At 51.3% G+C, this 24,033-nt stretch overlaps 1 long non-coding RNA gene across 1 annotated transcript; it reads right to left on the reverse strand.

Annotated features, from left to right (window-relative positions):
* Positions 1-8,936: 8,936 nt before the first annotated feature.
* On the reverse strand, positions 8,937-22,231 carry LOC118885660. Its single transcript, XR_005017527.1, has 6 exons — positions 22,131-22,231; positions 18,430-18,566; positions 17,750-17,855; positions 15,355-15,466; positions 10,209-10,374; positions 8,937-9,059 (listed from the first exon to the last, which is right to left on the reverse strand). It is a non-coding gene; the product is annotated as an uncharacterized LOC118885660 (long non-coding RNA).
* Between the last annotated feature and the right edge of the window lie 1,802 nt (positions 22,232-24,033).

The following is a 24,033-nucleotide window of genomic DNA, read 5'->3' on the forward strand; positions in this document are numbered from 1 at the left end:
TGCACACATGTGTGCATGTGTGCTGGTATGCATAGGTGTGTATGTGAGTGGGTGTGTGTGTGATAAGAGTGCGTGTGGTGTGTGTTATGTGTCCAAGTGTGTGCATGTGATTGAACATGTGTATGTGCGTGTGAGTGAGTACGTCTGTTCCTTTCCAAGAAAAAAAAAAAGTCTCAGGAAGACAGCATGAGACCATTTGGTCAGCCACCATATTTCATGTTTTATTGCACCCCTGCTTTGGAAAAACATAAGCCAATAAACGTGAAACCAGTTCTGTGCCTGCAGCTTCCTGCTTTGGGTCAACAGAAACCCTGGGATGAGAGAGTACTGGGAGATTCCCGACAACAAAGCAGAAAGTTCATAAAAGACAAGGACCCAAAACTCTGAGGACCCCACTGCGTTCCCCGTCATGCTGACTTTCAGAAAAGACCGCAGGACTCGAACAGACAGGGAGTGAACCTGTCCAAGCCCCTCGTCACCCAAGAACCCACTGATTCTGCCAGACAATCAGGCTGCCTGTTCTGGCCTCTTCCGCTGTCTCCACGCCTGTCTTTCCACAAACTGGACCGGCAGTGCAGAGCTCTCAGAGGCCCAAATTCAAATCCCAGCCCCACCACTCATCACCAGGCCCTTGTGCAAGTGAGGAATCCCTCCTGGCCGCTCCAGCATTCCCATCTGCAGAAAAGAGAGACCACCACCACCAACGCTGTCACCAACTCTGGTGCCGCCTGAGCGCTTCAACATCTAACTGCGCTTACCCCTCCGAGGACCGGTGACCTAAGGATGTACTACCGCACCTCCCGCAGGAGGGAACCGGGCACAGGAGGGACGCGGCGGGGAGGGAGCACTGGAACAAGGGCACTACCTAAGCCGCTGCCCACGTTTCCAGGAGGGGCTCGTTGCCCGCCCCCACCCCCCATCTGACAGGAGTGCCTGTGACGGGTCTTGCAGGATTTCATCCTCACTGTTGTAAAGTTTCCTCGTGGAAAACACGAGCATTTTCCTGGTCTCTTCGTTAACTTGATGTGTCCTAAGGAGGATCAATCCCCCTCTGGCCCCGACGCCTCAGCTCTGAGAATCCCAGGGTCACTCCGTGTTTCCCGATTCAGGGCTCCTGTGCCCCAGGGGACAGCAAGGACTTGAGTCCCTTGTATTACTGTCAACATTTGGAAATTTCCAATGCAAAGAGCCCTGGTTCCTAAAATGAGGCCTAAGAAGGTGCTCAAAACACTCACAGTCTCTGCTTTTGACTCCAGCCCTGTGAGTTCAGTGTGGTCTGCCCCGAGTTTATGATTATCAGAAACTTTGCCAGGAAGGTTATATCACTGCATATCATTATGGGCAATAAGAATTAATCCTTTCCTGAACACACTGTCTGTGCTTGCTGTGTGCAGGGCACCCTAGGATGTCTCCCGACTACCCCGTAAGAGAGATAAGATCATCCCCAGTCAGCAGAGGAGGAGACTGAGGTTCCGAGAGGCTCCAAGACTCAGCATGACCAGGAGGGGTAGCAGTGAAGATGACTCAGCCTGCCTGACCCCAGAGCCTGCCCACGCTGCCAGGCCAGCCTTTTCCCAAATGTTCCAGGTCAGAAGAATCACCTGGGGGCCTGGTGTAAACTATGAATCCTGGGTCCCAGCCCACTTCTCGTGAGTCTGACTCTGAAACCGGGGCCTGAGAATCTGCATTTTCAGACAACCATCGCTGCCCACTCTCCATCATACAACTAGATTAATTACCTGTTTCCATGCACATTCCATGGCTTGATAAGAGCACCTTTCAAATGTTGGTACTGATGGGGAGGGGGGAGGACGGAAACCTAGCCCGGGGCCAGGCAGGCAGGCCTCCCCTGCCCTCACCCGCCTGCACAGCGCCCCCAAGGGCCATACGGGGCACTGCGACCCCCCAGCCTCCCAGCAGGGAACCCACCCACTGCCCCTACAGAAAGAATGGGCGGAAATGGCCGCAGGCAGGAACTCACCCCTGCCATTTCACAGCGCTCTGCAGGGGAGGGCCTGCAGAGGAGCTGAAAAGGCCAGGGACACGGAGCCAGCCTCGCGAGAGAGCCTGGCAAACAAAGCACAGCCCCCCCAGAGCAATCACCCGCCAAAATCTGCAAGCTCATCACGGTGCTTGGGAACCTCGAGGGGGGGACACAATACAGGACGCATCCTGCTCGGCAGAGATAAGAGAATTCCCAGGTTCTCACTGCCCAGCCTCCCCCTGGGGACAAAAGAGCTGGCAGTGAGCTTGGAGGAACGTGAGAAAGATGCCCGAGGCCAACACTGCACGAAGCTCTGCACCCTGCACTCCACACCCTGCACCTCTCACCCTTCACCCTTCGCTCATCCCTGAAGTCACTCCTCAGACTGACCTTCAAGCCCACCCTACATCTCGCTGGTTGTGGAGCCCTGGACAAGTGGCTTTGCCTCTCTGCTCCTCAGTTTCCCCACCTGCAAAATGGGGCTGCAGGTGGGAACTACCTCCGTCCCTCCTCGGGGTTTTGCTGCGATCCATAGTGTGTTTCTGGAGGACCCACTGTGTCCTCGGCACTTTCCTGTATCACCCGGCCCAGCCCTCAGCCAGTCCCAGGAGCTGGGCTTTTGCACAAGCCCCTTGTCCCAGCGAGGAGGCTGATGTGGACGTGGAGGAGGTGACGTGGTGGGGCCAGAGGCCGTGCTCACCCATCTTGGAGCTCACCACTGTTCTGAGAGCCTGATCAGGACCAGCCAACAACAAAAGTGGCGGCTCCAGGAGACTCCAATTCCATTCTTATCCGTGGGTCATGCCTTTAGGTTCAGTTTAATCCAAATGCTGAGCATTTGTTTGCACACATCAAAAATGATAATAACCGCAAGAATGAAAGCTAGTACTTGCAGCTCACTTTCCATACGATGCCCTGGGAGGGTGGTGCTGTTATTAGCACCCCCAACAGTCGAGGCCATTGACATTCTGAGAGGTCAAGTCATCTGCACAGCGTCACCCAGTGGTGATCAGGGGAGTACTGTGCCTGCACAGTGCAGGTACCCGCCCTCGGGACCTCTCTCTATCTCCGGGAATTCCTTTCCCTCTCAAGGGCAGGGACCTCACCTGTCTCTCTCTCTCTGTCCCCAAAGGATGCCAGCACAGCAACCAGTCAATGGACAGTTCGAAAGCAAAAGTCGAATTGACTCAGATTTTATTTCCTGGGTCGCTTTGAGCACGTGGTGTCCAGAATGGGCAGGAGGTGGCACCATGCTGCTTGGGGCATGTGGGGGTCAGGCTCCCACCTCTAGAGGGACCCATGCTACCCATGAGGTCTGTTTCCTTCACTCCAGGTGGGCTGAATGAGTTGGTGCAGAGCCAGTGTATTTTGGGGGGAATTCAACGATAAGGAGTCCGTCATGGAGACCAGCTAGGAACCCAGAACCTGTCCCAGCTCTCCAGGCAGAATGGAGGTGGTGGTGATGCCGTCAGGACCCTAGTGGGACCACTCTGTTCAAAGTGCAGTGAGTCCTTTGGTCAGGACAGAGCTGACCCCCCGTGAAACGGAAGCCCAGGGCACGGAGAGAGGGGGAGACACACCTCCCTCTGCCTCACTGATGCCAGAGAGGACCTGCCCACACGTGCCCCGGGGGTACTCGGGCTCTGAGCATTGCCAGGAGCCCCGTGTGGTGCACATCCTCTCTTGTTCCCAAGTCAAGGAGGTTCTGGAACCCAGGAAAGCCAACTCCAAAGCCCAGAGCCTCCCCCACAATTCCAGAGGGGGAGATTTTAATTCTCTTTTTAGAGCTCCCAGAGTTCCTGTCAACCACATCCCACTGGAAAGCTTTAAAGCCATGCCCTGAAAGCCACCACTTCCTCCCTCCTGGTGCCCTCCCTGGGAAGATCTGCTGAAATAAACTCAGGAGCGTGGGAAGGGGGCTGTGGCAGACACCGCAAGTGTGCTTCCCAGAGTCTTTGATGCCCACCTTCTCCCGACTGTGTACCTTACCAGCCTCTCTTGCAGCTAAACGCAGCCAGTGACCCAGTTCTGACCCATTAGATGTCAAAAAGAGCCTGGGACACTTCTGGGAAAGCTTTTGCTTTCCCGATAAAAAGGGGAAGAGACCCAGCTGGTGCAGTCCTGGAAACTTGCTCCTCCCCTCCCCCCTTGAATACAGACGTGATGTCTGGAGATGCAGCAGCCATCTTGAGAACATGACAGGACAGGTAATGGAAATGTGGCAGACAGAATGACACCCACCTCCCAGAAATGCCCACATCCTAATCCCCAGAACCTGTCAAAATGTTAAGTAATATGGCAAAGGGGAATTGAGGTTGCTGATCAGCTGACCTTGAAACGGGGAGATCATCCTGGATTCCCCAGGTGAGCCCAATGTAATCACAGGGTCCTTAAAGGTGGAAGATGGAGGTAGAAGAGGGGATCAGAGAAGAGCTGTGATGAAGAAAGAAGGGCAGAGATGCAGCACTGCTGGCTTGGAAGATGAAGGAAAAGGCCAGGAAGTGGGTTCTCCCCTTGAGTTCCTGGAGGAACACAGCCCTGTGACACTTTGACTTCAGCTCCGTGAGACCCGTGTCGGACTTCTGACTTCCGGAACTGTGAGAGAATACATCTGTGTTGTTTTAAGTGGCCAAGTTTGGGGTCACGTGTCACAGCGGCCCCAGGGCACTGACACAAGCCACATGAGATGCTGCCTTGCCCTTGTCGAGCAGACAAACGGAGGCCAGCAGCTGCCTTTCTCCAGACATCCTCGTCGTGTGAGAAGAATGACCCCATGCTGGTTTAAGCCACCTCAAGATGGACTATTTGTGACTTGAAGCTTAACACGTTTCTAACTGCCATTTGTGTCAGCTGGGGAAGCTTTCATTTCAAAATTCCTTTTGTGAGAGAGAAAAAGCATCACCAGCTAAAAATGTAAATTGAACCCTAGGACAGTACCCCCAAGGTCTGACGATGAACTTTGGGCGGCCCTGGGACCTTTCTGGAGAAAGGAAGGCATAGTGAGATCAGAGTCCCTTGAGCAATTCTCTTCATAAAACTTTCTCTTCATATAATGTCCTAAAGCCCTCAATGTTCTAAAAAGAGAAACAGATTCTTAAGTAAATGTTTATTGAACCATAAAGTGGACCTACGACAAAAAAGTTAATTGCAATAAACAGAAGGGTTACCTTCTTTGGGCACTGTGGCCACTACATGGCAGGGTCCCTGGGATAATAGATGTGTTTGTGGTTGCCCACCTGATAGGACTGGGTGCGACTTCTCCAGTTTAATGGCCACTCAGGACTGGGTTCCTTGTGTCTTACTTTTATGGCAGCCTGTTTATCATTGATATGACCTCTCTGACAAACAGCCTTTTTTCAGAAACACAGCTTTACTGTAATGTCATTTCTGAGCTAAATTTTCCCAACCTGTCTGATTGCTCACTTTACAACTGGGTTTCTAGGAGTGGGTCGCGGGAAGATGCCTTTGCTTACTCATGACGCGCAAGGAGACTGTGAGCTGGGAAGGGACGTTTGTCGGGGACCTGCCTCGAGGGTCGCTCGGCGCCGGAGTGGGCAGCCATTTGACTCTCGCTGCTCCCGGTGTGGTCTGACCAGGTTACGGATGAAAGAGATAGTCCAGCGAAAGGTCTAGCAGAGGCCCGGCAGGTGACCAGTGCTCAGCAAACATTAACTATTGAAATGCCCGTCTCTCCAGCACTCCCAGCAGCCCACGGGGTAAGTCTGGGGAGCGTTCCCACACTCCAGGCCAGGAATCCGAGGCTGAGCAGGATTCCGTGACAGCAGGAGAGCAGCCCATCTTCCCGCTCTCCCTGAGACGCCTCCCCGCGGCACCCACAGCCACACCTGAATGGGAGCGGCCAGGGTAGCCCCAGGCCCCATGCTCTTTCCAAGGCCAGCACCGTGCACCCGCCTTCCTCTTTGTCCCTCACGAGCGCCCTCTGAGGGGCCTTGTGCTGCCCACACTCAGGACGAGGAAGCCACAATCTCAGGGGGCCCTAGTGTCTTGCCCACCATTCTGAGACACTTGGAGACAGGTGCGAACGCAGGCGACCCGATGGCACGTTCTGGGCTCTCATCTGTGACCCCACAGCTCCGCTGGCCGCAGCACAGCCTTCTCTGGCCCCACAGAGTGCAGCGAGATCAAGCGGACTTTCAGCCAAAAGCAGAGAGGGTCCCCTCCCAGGGCCAGGCTCTGAGCTCAGAGAACCAATTCGCGGAAAATCCCAGACTGACTGAGAGCCCAAGAGAGGTGTGGGGCCAGAGAAGGGAAGCCGTGGGCACCCCAAGGCCCACCACGCAGGGCCTCCCGGGACTGTGACCGCAAAGGCCAGGCCCCCCGCCCTCCTCCCGGGCTCGCCCACAGGCCACCCGCGCCCACCTGGAGAGACCTTCCCACAGCCTGCCACAGCAGCCTCTGGGCACAGGCTGGGATCCTGGCGCCAGGGGACAGTTTTGCCACTTGAACCCCTCTCTGGTTCTGACACCTTGTGACTCTGGGCAAACCCCCAACCTTCTGTGCCTTGATTTCCTTCTCTGTGAAATGACAGTCATAAAAGAAGCCTCCTGCTTTTAAGGGAAGTTTTGGCCCAAAACACCGATCCTTTATTTTCCCGACTGGTAGGAACACATTAATTCATTTTATTTTTAAAGAGACCATGAGTGAGATATCCAGAATGTGAAGAGATGAACATCCCATCAGGAGGGTTTTTGTAAAGAAAAGTGTCAGTGTCTCTTTCTGCTTTGAATCAAGAGAACATCACGTAATCGTCAGATGTGACCCACGCCGCCTTGGCCCTCTGCTGGTCACCCAACCACATCTGTTCCCCACCCCATTCCTCCCTGTTGACAGGATTCGGGTTTTGTTTGGCTTGGCAATGGACCCGACTAAAAATATGCAGTTTCCCAGACTCCTTTGCAGTGAGAGTAGTCAGGTGACATGGTCCCAGCCAAGGCAATGGAGGTGAGCTGCCCAGAGGGGCCCTTCCAGCGGGACAAGACGGTGCAGCATCTCCCTAGCCCTTTATCCTTCCTGGAATGCCACGAGTCCCAAAGATGTGGCGTTCACCTCAGGACCTGAGCCCACAGGCCCAGAGCCCAAAAGATGGAGAGAACCAGGCTCCCTGCCCAGTCTGCCCACCCCCACCTTCGCCACCTAGGACAACACCCGTTATCTGCAGCTGACCCACGTGCACCTGAATACTAGGAGGTGCAACCCTGATCTCATCTTTGAGGAGTAAACACAGAAGAGGTTAGACAGGCCATCTCCCTGGAAATAACTCCCACCCAGGCCTGGGGGCCCCACCTCCCTCTTGCCTATCAGAGATGATTGACATCAATAGCATCCAATCACAGTGCTCTGTGTCTTCTTTGGGCACTGAAAAGCAGACACCTCTGTTCACTAATGTAAATATTGTATTTACTGGGGCTTATTTACTTATGCATTTCCTTAGTGGAAGCAGCCTTCAGGTTCCCTGAGGCGTAACATGACACGCAGGCTGCGGCGCCCTGGAGCTGCTGTCTCCTCCTGAAGTGGTGACTGATGGAGATGGCACTCAGGCAGAGGGCCTCGGCGTCTCCGTCTGTGCAGTGGGGATGCCCAGACCGTGCCTGCCCGGTCCCGGGACTGCCCCCATCTCGGTGATAAGGCCAAGGCTGTGGTCTCTGAGCACGTCCCCCCTCGTCCACTCTCCCCGTTCCGGCCCACTGGGAGGTCCCCACGCTCCCCTTGCTGGCCCCTAACCCAGGCCAGTGCCTGGAATACAGCTGCCCCAGCTCCCCCCAAGGCTGAGCCTTCACATCTCCATTCAGAGGCCCATCTTAGGGCTTCCCCGAAACCCCCTACACGCCCAGTGCCCCATCCAACGCTCCCCCAAAGCCTGCAGCCGCCCAGCACAGTCCGGCCTCCCCGTGGACTGTGGGCCGAGATAGAAACGACCTTGCTTGTTGTTCACGGCTGTAAACCCAGAGCCGCCCAAGTGCCAGACACGGAGTCAGGCTCCACAGACACTTGCTGCCCATGGAATGACAGGCGCTGACCTAGTGGGAGACGCTGTCGTTTCACAGCAGTGGCTATGGAGGGCTGGGAGGTACAGCAAGGCCTCATTTTGCCACGTCTGTGTTTTCTCTCCCACACGCCACGTCCTTACACCTCCTACCCTTGGGGAAAGGAGGAGAGTGTCTCATCGCATTGGCCCTGGTGCCGCGACAGGAGAGATGGCTAACCCCAGGTGACCGAGAGTTAAAGGAAGGACAGACTAAAAGGACAGGAAGGAGAAGTGAAATACTCAGAATTCCCTTCAGTTCCGCACTGCACTGAAGCCTTGAGGCAAGGAGGTGAGTCACTAGTTGGAGGAGAGGGAACCGCACTTGGGGAGAAGGAACAGCAGGTGCAAAGGCCTTTGAAGAATGGCGGGTTGTGGGTGTGTCAGGGAGCAGAGTGAGGAAGGCCGAGGCTAGATTGTGGAGGTTGTTGGTTTTTATAACACGGTATCATCGTTAACTCTGCTTATAATAATGATAATGTCTGTCCAGCATCAACTATGTTCCAGGTACTTTACCTACACCATCTCAGTCCCTACAAACCCCAGGAGGTAGGCCCTACTATTATCCCATTCTACAGAGGACAAAGAATCAAACTGACTTTCCCCAGTACACCCGACAAGAAGGGGCAGAGCTGGGATCTCAATCCAGGCTCCTGGCTCCTCAAATGTTGTTCTCGAATGCCATTTTATACCGCGGCCCTTGCCCTTGGGCAACGTGAAAAGAGCTGTTTGTCACCCGGCGATGATGTCACTCAGCTCTCAGCACATCCTGCTACGTAACGAAAGCACAAAACCTGTGGCACGTGAGGGTAGCATTTATACCCTGTGTCGTAACTGGTGAGGTAGGTGTCGCTGCTGACGCTGGCTGGGCTACTTACATATCTGTAGTTCTGCTGGGATGAATGGGCGTCTCCCATCCTTCCTCAGCCAAGCAGCTCAGCCTGCTCACACAGACAGCAGAGGCACACGAGGACTAATGAACACGGGTAATAGCTCCTCCAAGCTTCTGCTTGAGTGACGTCTGCTAACATCCTATTGGCCAAAGGAAGTCACATAGTGAAACCCAGACTCCAGGGACAAGGAAATCTACCCGCCTCTTAGTAGAAGGTGCTACAAAGCCCTCAGCAAAGGGCTTGGACCCAGGGAGGGCTGAGGCCCTGAGACCACTTATGCATTCCACCTGTCACAGGTAAGGAAGGCCCAGGCCAGGGCCAGAAGAGATGCGGGGTGGGGAGACAAGGGGGCCTCTCTGAGCCTGGGTCCTCCCCTGGGCAAAGGAAGAGTGACTTGTCCAGGGTCCAGCACGAGGCAGCAGGAGAGCTGGAGCCCTTGTCCAAACCATCTGACTCCAAGACCCCTTCCCCTTGAGGTGTGAGCCTGGGTGGATCACTAGATCCAACCAAGAAAAACAGAAACTTCGCTGAGTATTTAAAACAGAGAATTCAATACGTGGAACTGGTTGCTCTGATGATGGAAAACGGAGAAGCCAACCGTGGAGCCCGGGAGGTGGAGGTATACACCGGCAGGAAGCTGCTGGCACCCTGGGGCAGAGGGACAGAGAGGGGCCGGGGCTGGCAGAGCCTGCCCCTGCAGCAGTACTGCTGCTGAGATGCGAGCTGGTTGGGGAGGACCGGGAGGGGGAGGGGGAGGGAAGGGGGAGGGGGAGGGGAGGGGAGCGGGGGAGAGGAGAGTGCCCGGCTTCTCCCTCCTGCGGCCCTCCCTCCCGGCTCTCACCAGCGCCTCTCACCAGCCAGACCCAGACAGAAACCAGGGGAGCCTGCGAAATGCAGCCTCTCAGCCCCTGCAGCACAGAGCCAGCGAGGGAGGGTTGAGGGACGGGGCTGAGGGCACAGAGAGGGAGCCTCCCTAGGGACAAGTGGCCTCTGTCTCCCGTGTGCTCCAGGCCAGTGCACACGTGCAAAGCCCTGGTTCTGACCCAGGAGGGCTGGGTGGGGCCCGAGACTCTGCATGCCTAACAGGCGCCCAGTGATGCCCAGGTTGCTGGTCTGGGGGCCACACTTCCCGAAGCACCACCGGCAGGGAGCGGAACGCCTACAGGGAGACGCCCAGAGGACATTCGTTTAGTATTTACTGCAGCTGGGCTTTCCCTCCTCCTTCCAGCCTCTGAGGCAGAAACTGCAACGGGAGAGAAAATCAACACCACCAACTCAAGAGACTCACCGGGGTCACCCCGCTCGTAGGTGGCCGAGATGTGATGCCAGGCGGCCCCTCTGCCCGTTTGTTCCTGGGCTCCGGGAACTGGCCCACAGATGGCCATGACCCAATCATCCATCCCGCATACGCTAGGGGCCCAGCCTTCTCATTCACAGTCTCAAATCCTCACGACCTGAAAAAGAAAGATCACCAGCTCCATTTTATGTAGGAGGAAACCTAGGCTCAGGAAATTGAAAAACTTCACCACGGGTCCCCAGTGAATGAAGGCAGAGCCCTATTTGAACCCAAACCTGCCTAAACCCTCTGCTCAGGCATCACCCCTGCCTCTCAGGCTCACCCTCCATCACTCAGCAGTACTGAATTCGCAGAGCCTACAAGGTCCTGTTGAAGAACGTGGGACCTGTGATCCCCCCACCTGGATTCAGAGCCCAGTCCCTCCAGCCCTCCCAGCCTTGCGCACGAGCTGTGTCGCCTGGGAATCCCACTCAGGTGCCTCAATCGTCAAGTGAGGACAGTGACATTCCCGACTCCATCAACGCATTGGGAGGCACCATCCAGTTATCCCGTGCGACCCCTGGCACGTTCACACTCTGGATAAATACCAACCTTGTTGTAAGTACGCAACATTCATGACGCTTAGATTCTGGTGGAGAGATACAACGCACAAATCATCAAAACTAGGCATTCGTCACGTGACTGAGTGTCCACGATTAGAGTTCCAAGAGAGAGTGCGCGATGGAACAGCAGCACGGCACTCTCCGAGCCCTCGCCCAGGCCCTGTGGGACTGGGTGCCCGCGAGGCGGCCTGCTCTGTGGATTGCTCACAGCTCTCCCAGATGGGAGCGTGTCCCATCGCCTCATCAAGCCAGGCTCCACTGCAGCCTGGGGTAAGACCTGGGGAGAGCAGCCTGGAATGTTTGGGGCCCAGACACCTCCGACGCAGAGGCGGCGACACAAGGCCACTGAAAGGTGGCCTCAAACCTCACTTCTCCAAACCGCACAGAAGACGCTGGGCAAGTTTGTTTCTGAGAAGACAGGCAGGGATTTGAGCTTCTGGCGGTTGTTTGCACAAAGGATTTCGGCCTTCTTTCTCCTGTCACACAGCTTAAACACGTTAGCTGACCCTTAAATGGAATCCCCACGATGTCCCCCTCTCCCTCCAAGAGAATTTGCCAGGGGTGCGGGGGTGGGATAAAATGCATTGTGTCCCGAGGGCTTTATTCCCGGCACTGTAGGGTTGATGACTCCAAGCTAACTGTATCTTCTAGGGTTTTTGAGTGTCTTTTTCTCTTCTCCTTTACCTTTTAACTAAAGCACAACATAAAATAAGCGTTTTGATTGCATTCAGCTGTGAAGAGAGACGTACATATCCACCCCGCCACCTTTGCTGGCAGAGATCAAACGTGAATTTCTCAAAAAACAAAAAGTGGAAAGTTTACAAATACAGGACTCAAAATCTGCAACAGCACACCATCACTCCAAGCCAGGGATGTGTGCAGTCCAACATGCTTGTAGGCAACCAGGCCTCCATGCTGTTTCTCTAATCCCACGTGCAAAGATGGTACCAGGGCCACTTTCTGCCAGCAAAAAAGAAAAAAGAAAGCCCAGAAGAGGCAATAATCTCTGCATCAGCTGAGGTCCTATCAGCCTGGTTGGCAAACTGAAACATAATATTTTAGGCTGAAATTGGTCAAATAGGCTGTTGAATTCATTTTCTAAAAAGTCTCACTCCAAACAAATTTATTCATTTACACGAAGTCTGAAAGTGCTTTTCCTTGTTGGGTGTCTGAAACCTGAAATATTTTCAACCAAACAAGAAAATGTTCGCTGTTGAATGGCCTATTAGAGCTGTCACAAATGTGATTTCTGGGAATAAACAAGATCGTAAGAAGGCTGGCCGGAGCAGAAACGTAAGTCAGCGTTAATAGGTGGTGTTATTAAATTATCCCTTAAGCCAAGGTGCCAAGTGACACAGCTTTTTGTCTGTGAATTATAATACAGTCGCTTCCCTGGGCCTGCACAGATCTGAATTGGACCTCTCTCCAGAATCACTAATTTTATTTTTCGGTTTCTATGTATCAAATAGCTCCCTCTGTTCTGCAGGCGAACCAAAGTACTTGAGACATACAAATTCATATTTTCTCCATATCACTTTACAGCGGTTCACTTGATACACACCTGGCTCCATAAACAATGTTTATTTTTTATGGGTTAGTATCTTGCTCAAGAAAATTAAAACTAAGTTTCAGGAAGCTTCATTTTCATTCTAACTATTGTTCGCTGGTCACTGCCACGCAGTACTTAGATGACTTTCTCCCCAAAGGGTATAACATCTTTAAAGCGGAACAGAGTCTATTTAAACAGCTGGGTTTTGCACAATCGTTTTATCAATGCGTAGATTCGAGGTATGAGTAGTCGGCGACTTGCTCAGTTTGTAAATACATACAGGTATAAAAGCTGGCATGTCATTCAATTAAATTTTTAGAGAGCAACGCATGATTAATTACTACCAGTATGATGGAGTTATTGCACTCTGCTGCATTTACATATTTCTATGTCTTTAAATAGTATTTCACATTTGGAGTGAAATGAATTCCTGCCTATCTCCCCGCCAAGGACAAATGATAACATTATTTTTAGGAAAAGAAATAGATCTTTTTGTTGCTGTTGTTGAATTCCAGTTTGTTTAAAATAATTGTCAACATGCACCCTATTTCTTTTTAAATTAAAGAAAAGATACGGCAAATTATTCCATAAAACAAATTAAGGAATCGTGTTGTCCCATGAAGAATCAAAACATTGAAATTATCCAAAAATGTTTTAAAATCATTTTAACCTTAAATATGTTGAACAACGTGCTCATCGTTATTGAGACTCTCTCTAGCAAGAGGTGGGGATAGAAAAATGTTTGTTTGTTTTTGAAATAAAGTAGAAACTTTTCCCAGCTGGAGAGGAGGAGCTTCATTCCTGGGAGATGGAGGTTTAAAAGCTTTAAAAAGCTGGCGATACCATTTAGCAGGAGCTGATATAATGAAATACAATGCCCAGGGTGGGAGGCCCACACACATTCATCACTTTCAAAAGGAAAATACTTTTTTGAGAAGGTGAGACTCTGGTATCATTATCTGTACACTCCTGATTTTAATTGGCCATTTGTACGCATATAAGATTCCATGCAATACTGTAACACGTATATTCTTCGTGAATGTTACAAACGGAGAATCATAAGTATATCGTTACTTGATAAAACATAGACAGGCAAACAGATAAAATATTGAAATAGCTGCTAAGCGTCTTCCATTTTTATTTGAACATTTCCAGAAAGTATTTCATTGAACTCTAGCTGGGTGATGTCTCAGACCATTTCAGGACGGTGAGACACTTGGTACTTAACAGTCGCCTTAAATACTTTAATACTCTTGATGGCTTGGCACGTTTCAGGCCAGGCCTCAAAAAGTTTTTTCTTCTTGCTTTTAGAGATCACTGGATGCACTCCGGAGAGGTGAAGGGGGTAAATCTCAGTATCTATCTTCCCCACCCCCACCCGTGGGTCACTCTAGAAGTAACATCGCCATCTACTGGACAGCAGGGGAACCTCCCTAAGAAGGGAAGGTTTCTGTTTCGGCAATCCAAAACTAGAAAGCTTACAAATATATTTCAGATGTACAATGCCATAGCTTCAGGGACAGAAGAGCAAGAACAAAATACTCTAATCAAAAGCGCAGGAAAGTGGAAATACCCTTTTTGCACAAACTGGTCGGCAGCAATTTTGAAAACTGGTTCTACCCCCATCACCCCATCCCTACAACAACCCCCAGAGAGGAGGTGAAAAAGTAAGACAATTGCTATTTTTAATTTCTAAGAGTTTTATATTAGTTATGAATTTCTGGAGTGAGAGGTGTTTTTTTTTTTTGTCACTAGTCAGCTCCACCTTGTTCTCTGCAGGACTTCATGGGGTTGGGGACACGGAGGAGGCACGCATACACACACACACCCCCCCACTCCCTTTGGAGTTCTTTAACATAACAAGGCTTTGGGAACACAAGAGCATAAAACTGGGATAACCCAAATATTATTCTGAACTCTTTTTTCAGGCACTTAAGCAAAACAACTACCATTTTTGAAGTTTATATAACTTTTCCTTATAAATACAATCACATTCCAATTATACATCTGCATGATGTCGATTTCTGGATTTTCTTATGCAAGTAACAGTCCTGCTTTCCCCCCTTCTTCCTGCTCCTAACTGATCACTGGATTGGCCTTGAAATTTGAGCATTAATTGCTTTCTCTTGGTAATTAAAGTCAGGGTATTCTTTTCATGAGAGAACTACATTGTTTTACAATTTCCCATACTCGTTGGAATAGTTTCACGGAGGAAAGGAAAGAAGTCAATTGTGGCCCAGAATATTAACACATGTTTTCTTTACAACCCTCCCAACATTTGACAAGATGTTCAGAAAAAAAATTTGGTAAATAGATAACATGTTAAATGAAAATTACAATTAAATTTATTAAGTATCACAATTCACCCATTTTAAAAGAGAAACATTTCTACTGAATTTTATTTTTCTTTATTACACATCATAAAAAAATTTTTAAGTGTCCTAGGAGCCTTAAAGTCAGGCTTGCTATTGTATTACAGTCACAGATTACTTCATTTCATATATATATTCATTTCATATATATATATATATAAATACCAAAGTATTTACATTTTGTAACTTAATTTCTCACTCAATAGAGTTTGAAAGATCTGGACATTATAAAGGCAAACTCATTTTCTGCTGGAATGAAATGAGAAAATGAAAAATTTTTTAATTCATTTTATTAGGTAAATTCAGTAGGGACTCCCTGTTAGCCCCTGAAATAAACCAGCCTGCTTCTGTTTACTTTCTCCAACTTTCGGAGCCTTAAAATGAAAATTGAAGTCACTGCAATAGGTAAGCACACTCCCCCTCCCCTTCCTACCCGATGTTTGTGTAGAAATTGTAGGGTCTCTTTTCCTAAAAGCTGAGAATGGTGCTGAGGGCTGACAGAGTGAGTTCAGCCTAGGAGCCCCGCAGAAAGCTAACTGGTAGAGAAAGAAAGGGGCAGCGGGACGGGACGGGACAAGCGGGGTCAGAGCCACAGGAGAGACTGGAGTACTCACAGTTTCCAGTGTCTGCTGCTGTCTGTCTGTGTCCTGGTCCCGATTCCAGAAGGAAATGTGGCTCTTTGTGCAGAACCAGAATGCACATCCAGGAAGCTGGCAAAATCACTAGCTAAACAATCAATAGAGGAAACACAACAAATTAAAGTACCAAATTTGGTTTTTTCTCCAATAAAGGAAAAGAAAGTGAGCAGAGGGGAGGGTGGGGAAAGAGGACATGTTATAATTTTTTCCTGTGACCTGAGCTGGGCCCCAGGTTAATCTCAGTTCAAATTTGGATATTTGCTCTCCTGCACCCGCATAATATAAAGGATCATTCGACCGCCTGCAATGGACTCAGGCTTATCGCAAACCCTGAGATTCACTGTGTGAAACAGTCTGAGTTCCTGCCGCAGATCTGAAATGAGTTTTCCTATGAAAATACACTTTAAAACTCAGCGACCCCCGCCCCTAACGAATGCCTTCAGTGACAGGAAATGTTAACCATTTTAAGCACTTTTTATTTGCATTTGCTCTGAAGCTGAGGGAGTGAGGGGAGAAATGTACATTTAATGATTGGTCGTGAAAATCAGATCATGGAGTGAGCATGGATCTGCGTGTTTCTGCGCCGGTTGGGGGGGTGGGGGTATTGAGCATCCTGGGTCCTGAATTTGCCCAGACAAGAGTGACTTCGCCCTGAATTCCCACAGAAGCTAGAAAGGGTTTGCATATAGCAGTTGAGCCGTATTTTCTTGCTCTGTTGATAAGTTAAAGGCAGTCCCCGTCCACTTTACAGCTGGGGAGTCTACAGAAAAGTGGCTGTCTCGCACTGTTTGTAGCACTGAGATGTGTTTGTGCGAGTGTTTTCTCCCTGGGATCAAAAGGGGAAAAAAAAAATTTCCCCCCAACTCAACTAAACACTGAAGCTCAGAAACACACAGAATGTGTATAACATTGTCCTTCAGAAATCCATCTTGAATTTTTTTAAAAAAACTCCTCTCTTTGATCAAAAGCCGACAGAGAATTACATTTTTCTCCATTCTGCTGCATTTAACGTGGACTAACACGGGGTGAGTTTAAACAAACAGATGGCCTAGGCATGAATGCTTCTTTCAGTTTGAGTAGCTCAAGGTGGGTTGGATCCATGGGGGGTGGGGGTGGGCCGCAGTCAGGAGGATTAGTTGGAGGGGAGGAAAGCTGCAAAGTTTAGGGGGGAGCTAAGACAAGAATAAACCCGTGATGAAAAAAATTTTTAAACTACCTCTCTGCTTTGAGCCTGTGATCCCCCAGCAAGTGTGCAGTGTAACTATTGAAATTCTTCTGCCTAAAAGATAAATGGCCTACTTGATTCAAGACTGTCAAGTAGGAAAAACAAAACAAAACAAAAACTCTTCAAAGTGTATTTTCAGAAGATAATCGAATGCACAATGAACGCCCGGTAAGAGGGGTGTGCAGGGGAGAAGGCCAGCTCCTCGTGGGAAATCCTGCACGACAGTGGTACTCCAGCCGCCTTGCGGTGGAACGGGGGGCCAACTGAGAAAGGCCAGTCCTGGGTTGAGGGTCTTCACAGGGGTGAACTGGACCTACCTCCCCCCCCACCCCAAAGCCCCAATCAGAACGGCTGCTCATGTCCTCCCATGTGGGAACTCCAAGCCACTGACCCACACGCCATGAAATCCTTCAGCCCAACGGGAACATACAGGGCCGTGCAAGACTGGGGCGAAAATTCTGGGGCGTGTGGACACTTTGAGGTCCCTGCTGAGAGCCACGCAATCTGCACTGTGTCTTCCCCATGTGGAAGGAGGGAGGTGCTAGCTGGTGCCAGTCTACCCGTGGGTGGGCCGGCCATGGATGCCCCCCTTGGCCTCAGAGACCTTCCAGAATCCTCTTCCTCCACAGAAAGAGTCTGCAGAAGAGGGACAGCCATCCTCGCCTCTGCCCCACAGCCTGGGAGACGTCTCACGTCTCCACATCTCAGGTGTTAAACCCCAGTCAACTGTTTGGACAGGGCCTGTGCCCTGGCTTCGGGGCCCGGTGGGTGATAAAATGCAGAGGGCATCACAGAGAAACCTCTGAGACAGCGTTCCCTCTCCCTTCCACTGCCTGCAGAGCAAGCATGACCCTCCCTCCGTGCTCCTTCCCTCTGGTGCTCAAGACGCCACGGAAAGGAAGGGGAGAAAAAATCAACAGGCCGTGTGGAGTCACTTGTCAGCAATGGTGCACACCCCGCTGGGGTGCTTAATTAAAGGCCAGGCGATTTCTGGAGGATCAAACCAGAGAGAAGGAACCCGGACCCGGCCAGGCTGCTGTGTGGAAATTCGGGAGGCCTCTGGCCCGGGGACCCCACGACCCAGCGACCGGCCCCATGCTCGCAACCTTCACTGCGTCTCTTGGGTTCCCGGGCCCTGAGCTGTACCTCAAGTTCTTGGTGCTCAGATTCTAGCTTCCCATCCATGTTGGGGCAGACACAGCCCAAGCCTGGAGCTGGCAGGATCCCGACAACTTGGCGAAGGCAAAAGAGCCTGCAGGGGGAGGAAAAGGAAGAATGTTCTAGAAGGAGACAGAGCCCAGGCGCTGGGCTCAGAAGGCAAGTGACATCCACTTTTCTCCCTCACTGCCCTTTCTCTGAAACACCAAAAACAAACCAGGACAGCATAAACGTATGTGCATAAAGAATGTAGTGACTGCACACACACACACACGCACACGCACACGTTTTATTTTTAATTTATTTATTTTAAGTGCCAGACTATTTCTTCTTACTAAAGGCCTTTTCTCACACTGTTTTATCCCCTAGTTTCACAGAGCTTCCCTCCTTCATGTAAACGAAGGCATTTCCCACAGCCTTTTGGCTGGAATGTTCTAAAATGCTAGCATCGACACATTTCTATTTCATTTTATTGCAGAAAGGTTGTTTTATGGCACAGAGTGTGTGGTGTGTGTGAAGAACGAGCAAAGGAGGGGGGTTCTGCTGCGGAGGGGAGCTGCCCCGTGGTGCCGTCGGCCTCATATAAATCCTGAGAAGTGACAGTTGAGCTGGCAGGAGAATTTGGGAAACCAACAGACAAAATATACAGTGCAGCCCGTAGGCCTCACCTTTACGAGGCAGAGAGAGCTTCTGGAATGGATGGGCCAGGACCTCCGAGGCCACTCATTAGGCACTTGATGAATTGGACATGGGGCCCACTGCCCTCCTGGGGCAGTGAAACGCTCGAAAACCAAGTTTTATTAACCTAATAAAATGAAAGGGAAAAAAAGTCAGGAAAATTTCAGCTAGAAGAATAAACGCGAGGAGCGTAGCAAGTTAACCTACTTTTCATGTATTTAGAACCGTTTTGGCAGCTACGGGCAGTTCCCAAAAAGACTCCACATTCCTAACATCAGATTTCAGCCAACTGGCTATCAACTGGCCACGGCAGCCTAGGAGATCCAGGGATGCGTTGTCTCCACGGTCCCGGGAATGAATACAAGTCAGTACTTTTTCATCACGTTTAACGACAAAGCCAGGGAGGGAGAGAAGGAAAAATGGCAAAGCAACATCTTCAGGGGCAAACAGGGGGTTTGGAGAATGAAACGGACGCTGGCTGAGGTCTCGGGAATGCCGTCGCACCCAGTATCAGGGCTGCCGCCTCACAGGGGAGCATTCCGGTAACGAACTGGAGTAGTTCAAGCACAGACAGACGTGCCAGGCTCTATTTTACCCACAAACGCCTCCAGGGACCCTCAGCTTGGGCATGGGGGCTGTGAGGGTCCCTTCTCAGAGACCAGCGCAAGCCCAGCCTTCTCGTGTTCCTGGAGCCTCTCGGGGCCATCTCAGTGGACCTGGAGCCTGTTTTGTCCAGGGGCCTGGCCAGGCCACCACTCACCCCCAGGACGCAAGGGAGCTTTATTATCTGTGGGACCGACCGAGAGGCACAGGGTGCTGGCCAGCCTGTGTTCACACAGTGCCCCTGCACAGGGAGGAAACATTTCGGCAGCAGATGCTTCAGCAGGACTGTGCAGAGGAGGCAAAGACGCCTCTTCCCGCTTCCCCACTAGGTGTGCGGGCTCAGAGCCGGCCTCGCGGCACCATCACCCATGGGCAACGTGTCGGCAGCAAACGTTCCATCAGCCAGAATCAACAAGCCCCCACCCCAAAACCTCACCTCCTAGTCCTACTCAGTGGGCCGGCCCACACCTCCCCATCGCCCTTCCTTTTGTTTTACTAACACACATACACACACCACCGCCACTATGCATGAGTGCGACCCCTGTCCACTCCTCACTGGGCCCAGCTCCGGCCTCTGGGCAAGCCTCTAACACACACATCCCGGCCCTGCCTGCGTGCAGTTAACAGGATCTCATCTGCACATGCTCCTGCTATCCAATTCCTAGGGTATTTATGCAGCTCTGAAAGGTGGGATAGCTCTGGTTTTTTTAAGTTGCTTTAAAATTTCATTGCTACAGGGGATTTCTAGGGCAGTGAAACTCTTCCGGATTATACTGTAATGGTGGATACATGACATCACACATTTATCAAAATCCACAGAATGTACAGCACCAACTACGGACTTAACAATGATATATCGATATTGCCCCATCAACTGCACCAAATGCACCGCACCCATGCAAGACATTAGCAACAGGGGAAACTGAGGTGCAACAGGGGAAACTGAGGTGACGGGGCAGCAAGGAGATGGGGACTGGCCTTTCTGCTCAGTTTTTCTGTAAACCTAAAACCACTCTAAAAAATGAAGTCTACTAATAAAAGAAACCTCGCTGCCAAAGTGATAGAAGGAATTTTCCTTCACTGCTCTCTTCCCCGTTTGGTATTTCCTGGGAAAGCAGAGAAGTTCAGAAAGTAGAAAAGTTCAAAATAGAACAAAAATCCTACCAGCGCACAGCTATTCCACCCATCCCATTTGAGGCCATCCTGTGTTGGGTCCGGTCTCGGAGGACGTTTTCCGAGACTGGTTTCTGCAGACAGAGGTGGCCTGATGCTTCTGCAGTAGCGACAGTGATAAATCCAGGTTACTTGAACAGTATTCTCATTTATTTTTTATTTTTACACTAACGCCCCATGATGCTGAGTGCAGTGACACTATCTCTGTTAAATAAACCGAAATCCTGCTTTTATTTCGCAGCTGGTTCCATCCAATTTACAGTCAAATGTCAGCCCATCAACCAGGATTACCACGGTCGTTCTGCCCCTGCCCTCTGAGGCCAAAGAGAAGGGTTCTGAGCCCACCTGTGAGCCCACAAACCTGGCACGGGTTACGCAGGAGAAGCCACCTTGGGGTGTAGACTCCGAGGTGAAAGTTGACCTGAGGAGCCTCCTGCCCCAGTGGGAGGAAAGATGGGAAGCTCACTGCCAACCTCTAGGGTAAGATGGGCCCTGTCCCTATGAGAGAGAGAGACAGAGATGGGGAGAGACAGAGGTAGTGAGACAGAGAGAGAGAGATGAGAGGAAGGAGCAGAGAGACAGACAGGGACAGAAAGAAACAGAGACAGAATGAGGGGTGTCTGTAAGCCAGAAACTCGCCCCCCCCATCCTCCCTGGGAGCTGGCATCTGTAGCCCCGGCCAACGTAAGCATGGACGCAGGGCAGGCACCGCATTTACACCGTTTATACCGGGCCTGCACCCCCGCCGCTGTCAGCCCTGACACTCAGGCCTTGGCATGTCGGTTGCTCCGTCCTGCAGCCTCAGTGGCGCCACCAGGTGGTGGAAAGCACAAACCCAGGTTCCGGCCCTCCAGCTCCGCTGCAGGAGCTTTTTACGGGGGTGGCCCCAGGATTTCAAACACCATGCACACACAGAGGGAGACGCCCAGAATACCCAAACCACCGGTTCCATTCTGCCTGGAGCCGACTCACGTGCAGTGTGAACCCACAGCGCCGCCTAAATCCAGCCGGCAGAAACATGGGGAGCAGACCCGATGTCTGGTGCCCCCAAAGGAAGGGGGCGATGAGGAACTCCAAGCTCTGGGTTTGGGGACGTCAGCCCCAGTGATGTGATCGCAGCCTCTCTCCTGCCCTTTGTTAGCTCAGAGCCAGTTTTCAAACCTCTAAACCTGGCCCAAGCCCCTAACGCTTAAAATTATACTATAGGGTTGGGAGGGTGAAAAGAATAGAGGATATCTAGCAGGAAATACACACTCCAAAAAAGAAGAGCCTCCTTAATATTCAGCAAGGTTGTGGGCATTGGGGTGGGGGTTACCAGGCAAGGACGGGGAGGGGAGGAGTGCCCAGGCACACCTGATCTCCCCATCGCCATCCTTCCTCAGAGTCACTTTCTAGACCAAGCCACAGATGTTTTTACGGCACTTCTTAACTGGTGGTTGGCACTGAAAATAAACTTCAGCTAGTACTACCCATGAACAAGCAGTAATTGTCAGAGCTGACGTTTATTGGGTGTTTCCAACAGGCTGAGCTCAGAACCTGACACATGTTGACACGCTCCACCAGCCCCTTCTGGGAGGCGCCGCTGGCACACCCATTCTGCAGATCAGAAAGCAGAGTCACAGTAGCTGTGTCACCAGTAAGTGGCTGAGCTGGATCCACAGCCCACAGCCAAGCCCTGTCTCTACCCACCTGTGTCAACCCAGGTGACGTGAGGGGCTGCCTCTCACTAAGGCTGGTTATGAAAACCCAAGAGAGAAGGAAAGCAGATTTCACTCCATTTACTTCTCCATCAAAGTTGTTTTAGGAAACAGGAAGCCCAAGGAGAAATGGTGGGACCAGGGGAGACTGATGAAAACAGGCCCAGTTGGGCCAAAGGCTAGACACAGGAATAGCCAGCTCCGAGGGTGGCACGTACCTTTGGGGCCGCCTCCTGGCGTCAGCCCTCCTGAGGAGCCTGGAATTGGCTGCCCGGGAGGTTGCTGCCCTTCTGCATGGACACTTCTACCAGAGAACGGACAACTTTCCAGCACACCGACGAGAAGCTGTACAAAATAAAAACAGGGGTGAGCACACAGACCTTGGGTCAGAAACACGTGGTTTGGGTGTCTGAGCTCTTTCCCTTGCTTCGGGGCAAAGTATTTGGCCTTGCAGAGCCTCAGCTCTTTCACCTGCAAAATGGGGGTCATCACACCTGGTCTGTGGGTCCTCGTGTATGACGTGCAATCCAGCATCAGGTGGGGAGGAGAGGCCCAGCAAGGCCATGTCACCAGGCTCAGGGTTCCCTTCGTGTGGCCTCAGCAATGAGCACAGCTCTTGCCCTGGGGTCTTGGCAACACCTCCCATCCGCATGGTCCTACTGACCCCACAGGGCTTTTATCCTGACTACCCAGCAGTCTTCAATGGGAACATTCGTATAATAAAATGCTGACTGTACAAAACGTAAGCAAACTTTTGTAAAATATCCAAATGCTCAGACAAAGGCTAATACACCAAAACGTCAAACTCTGGTGATGTTTAGATGATAAGATTACTGATAACTCTTTTTCAATCCATAATGTTTAATGTTTTAACTACTTGGATAATAAATAAAGGAAATTAGGAAAAGACAAATAAATACAGCTTAGAGGAAAATAGATGCCTTTTTCTCCTGAACGACACTCATTTCCCACGTGGTCGGTGACAATCAAGGCCGCACAACCATGCACCTTGTGCATCGCGCTGAGGCTCTGCAAAGCCAAGCACTTTGCCCTGAAGCAAGGGGAAGAGCTCAGACCTTGCAGGGGCCAGTGTCCGGCCCCTCAGGAAGGACCCCGTCCCTGCCCCTGCCCCTGCAAGCGCCCAGGCAGGGTTCTGGGTTAGATTGAGGAATGCTCCCAGGCCTCGTGCTGGCGGCAACTGTCTGCCCTGACCGGGACCCAGTCCACCCTTCCCTTGCCATGGAACATTCACGCTTCCCTACAGCTTTTCTTTCTCCCTTTTTGCAATTACAGACAACGATGCAGCCACTCTATTTGTGCACGAAGTAGCCTAGAGTTCTGGATGAGTGCACGGGGGATAACATCCAAGCTGCACACCGCTGTCGCCGTGAGCCAAAGCCAGAGCCAGCTGTGGGTCTGGGATCTCTTTGTTTTAAGCTTCTCTGGTCCTGAGGATGAAGACCAGCCCGCGCTGGCAGACAGTGCAGCAGGCCCAGCCTCCCGTTCCGTCCCTTACACGGTAGGGCCCCTGCTAGAGCCACGGGACTAAAAATAACCACCACAAACAAATAAAAAGCAAAGCAAAACAAAACAAAAAGCGCCCCAGCATCGAAAGTAAATTCACAGATGGAAAACCCGAGGCCCAGAAATTGAGGATGGGACCGCAATCGAATCAAATCCAAATTGCTGGGGAGCACACTGGGAGACGCCGGTCCCTGGCTGAGCTGGGACTCTGCCTCTTAAATGATGAGGCAGGTGGGCTGCCCGCATCTGCTGACACTGTCAGAGGAAGTCCGTGACCACTGTGACCCCAGAAGGTGTGAGTGGACAGAATCGACACTCCCAGGGCCTCAGCCCCAGCAGGACAAGGGGCCAGACATCAGAGAATCAAATTTTCTTTTGCCCAAAGAATGCTTTCCCCTCAGATTATCAGCCCAATGAATGTGATCAACAATAAAAGGACTCCTCCCTAGCGTCGTTGGATTATTGCATTATTCTTCCATCCTTTTATAGGAATAAGCATTTCCTTGCCTCTCCCCTAACTTGCAGTACTTCTGTTTCTCCACTGCCCCCACCTCCAGCCCCACTCACATGAGGGAAGCAGGCTCGCTGGACAAACAT

Source organism: Balaenoptera musculus, chromosome 19 (assembly GCF_009873245.2).
Source record: "Balaenoptera musculus isolate JJ_BM4_2016_0621 chromosome 19, mBalMus1.pri.v3, whole genome shotgun sequence".
NCBI lineage: Eukaryota > Metazoa > Chordata > Mammalia > Artiodactyla > Balaenopteridae > Balaenoptera > Balaenoptera musculus.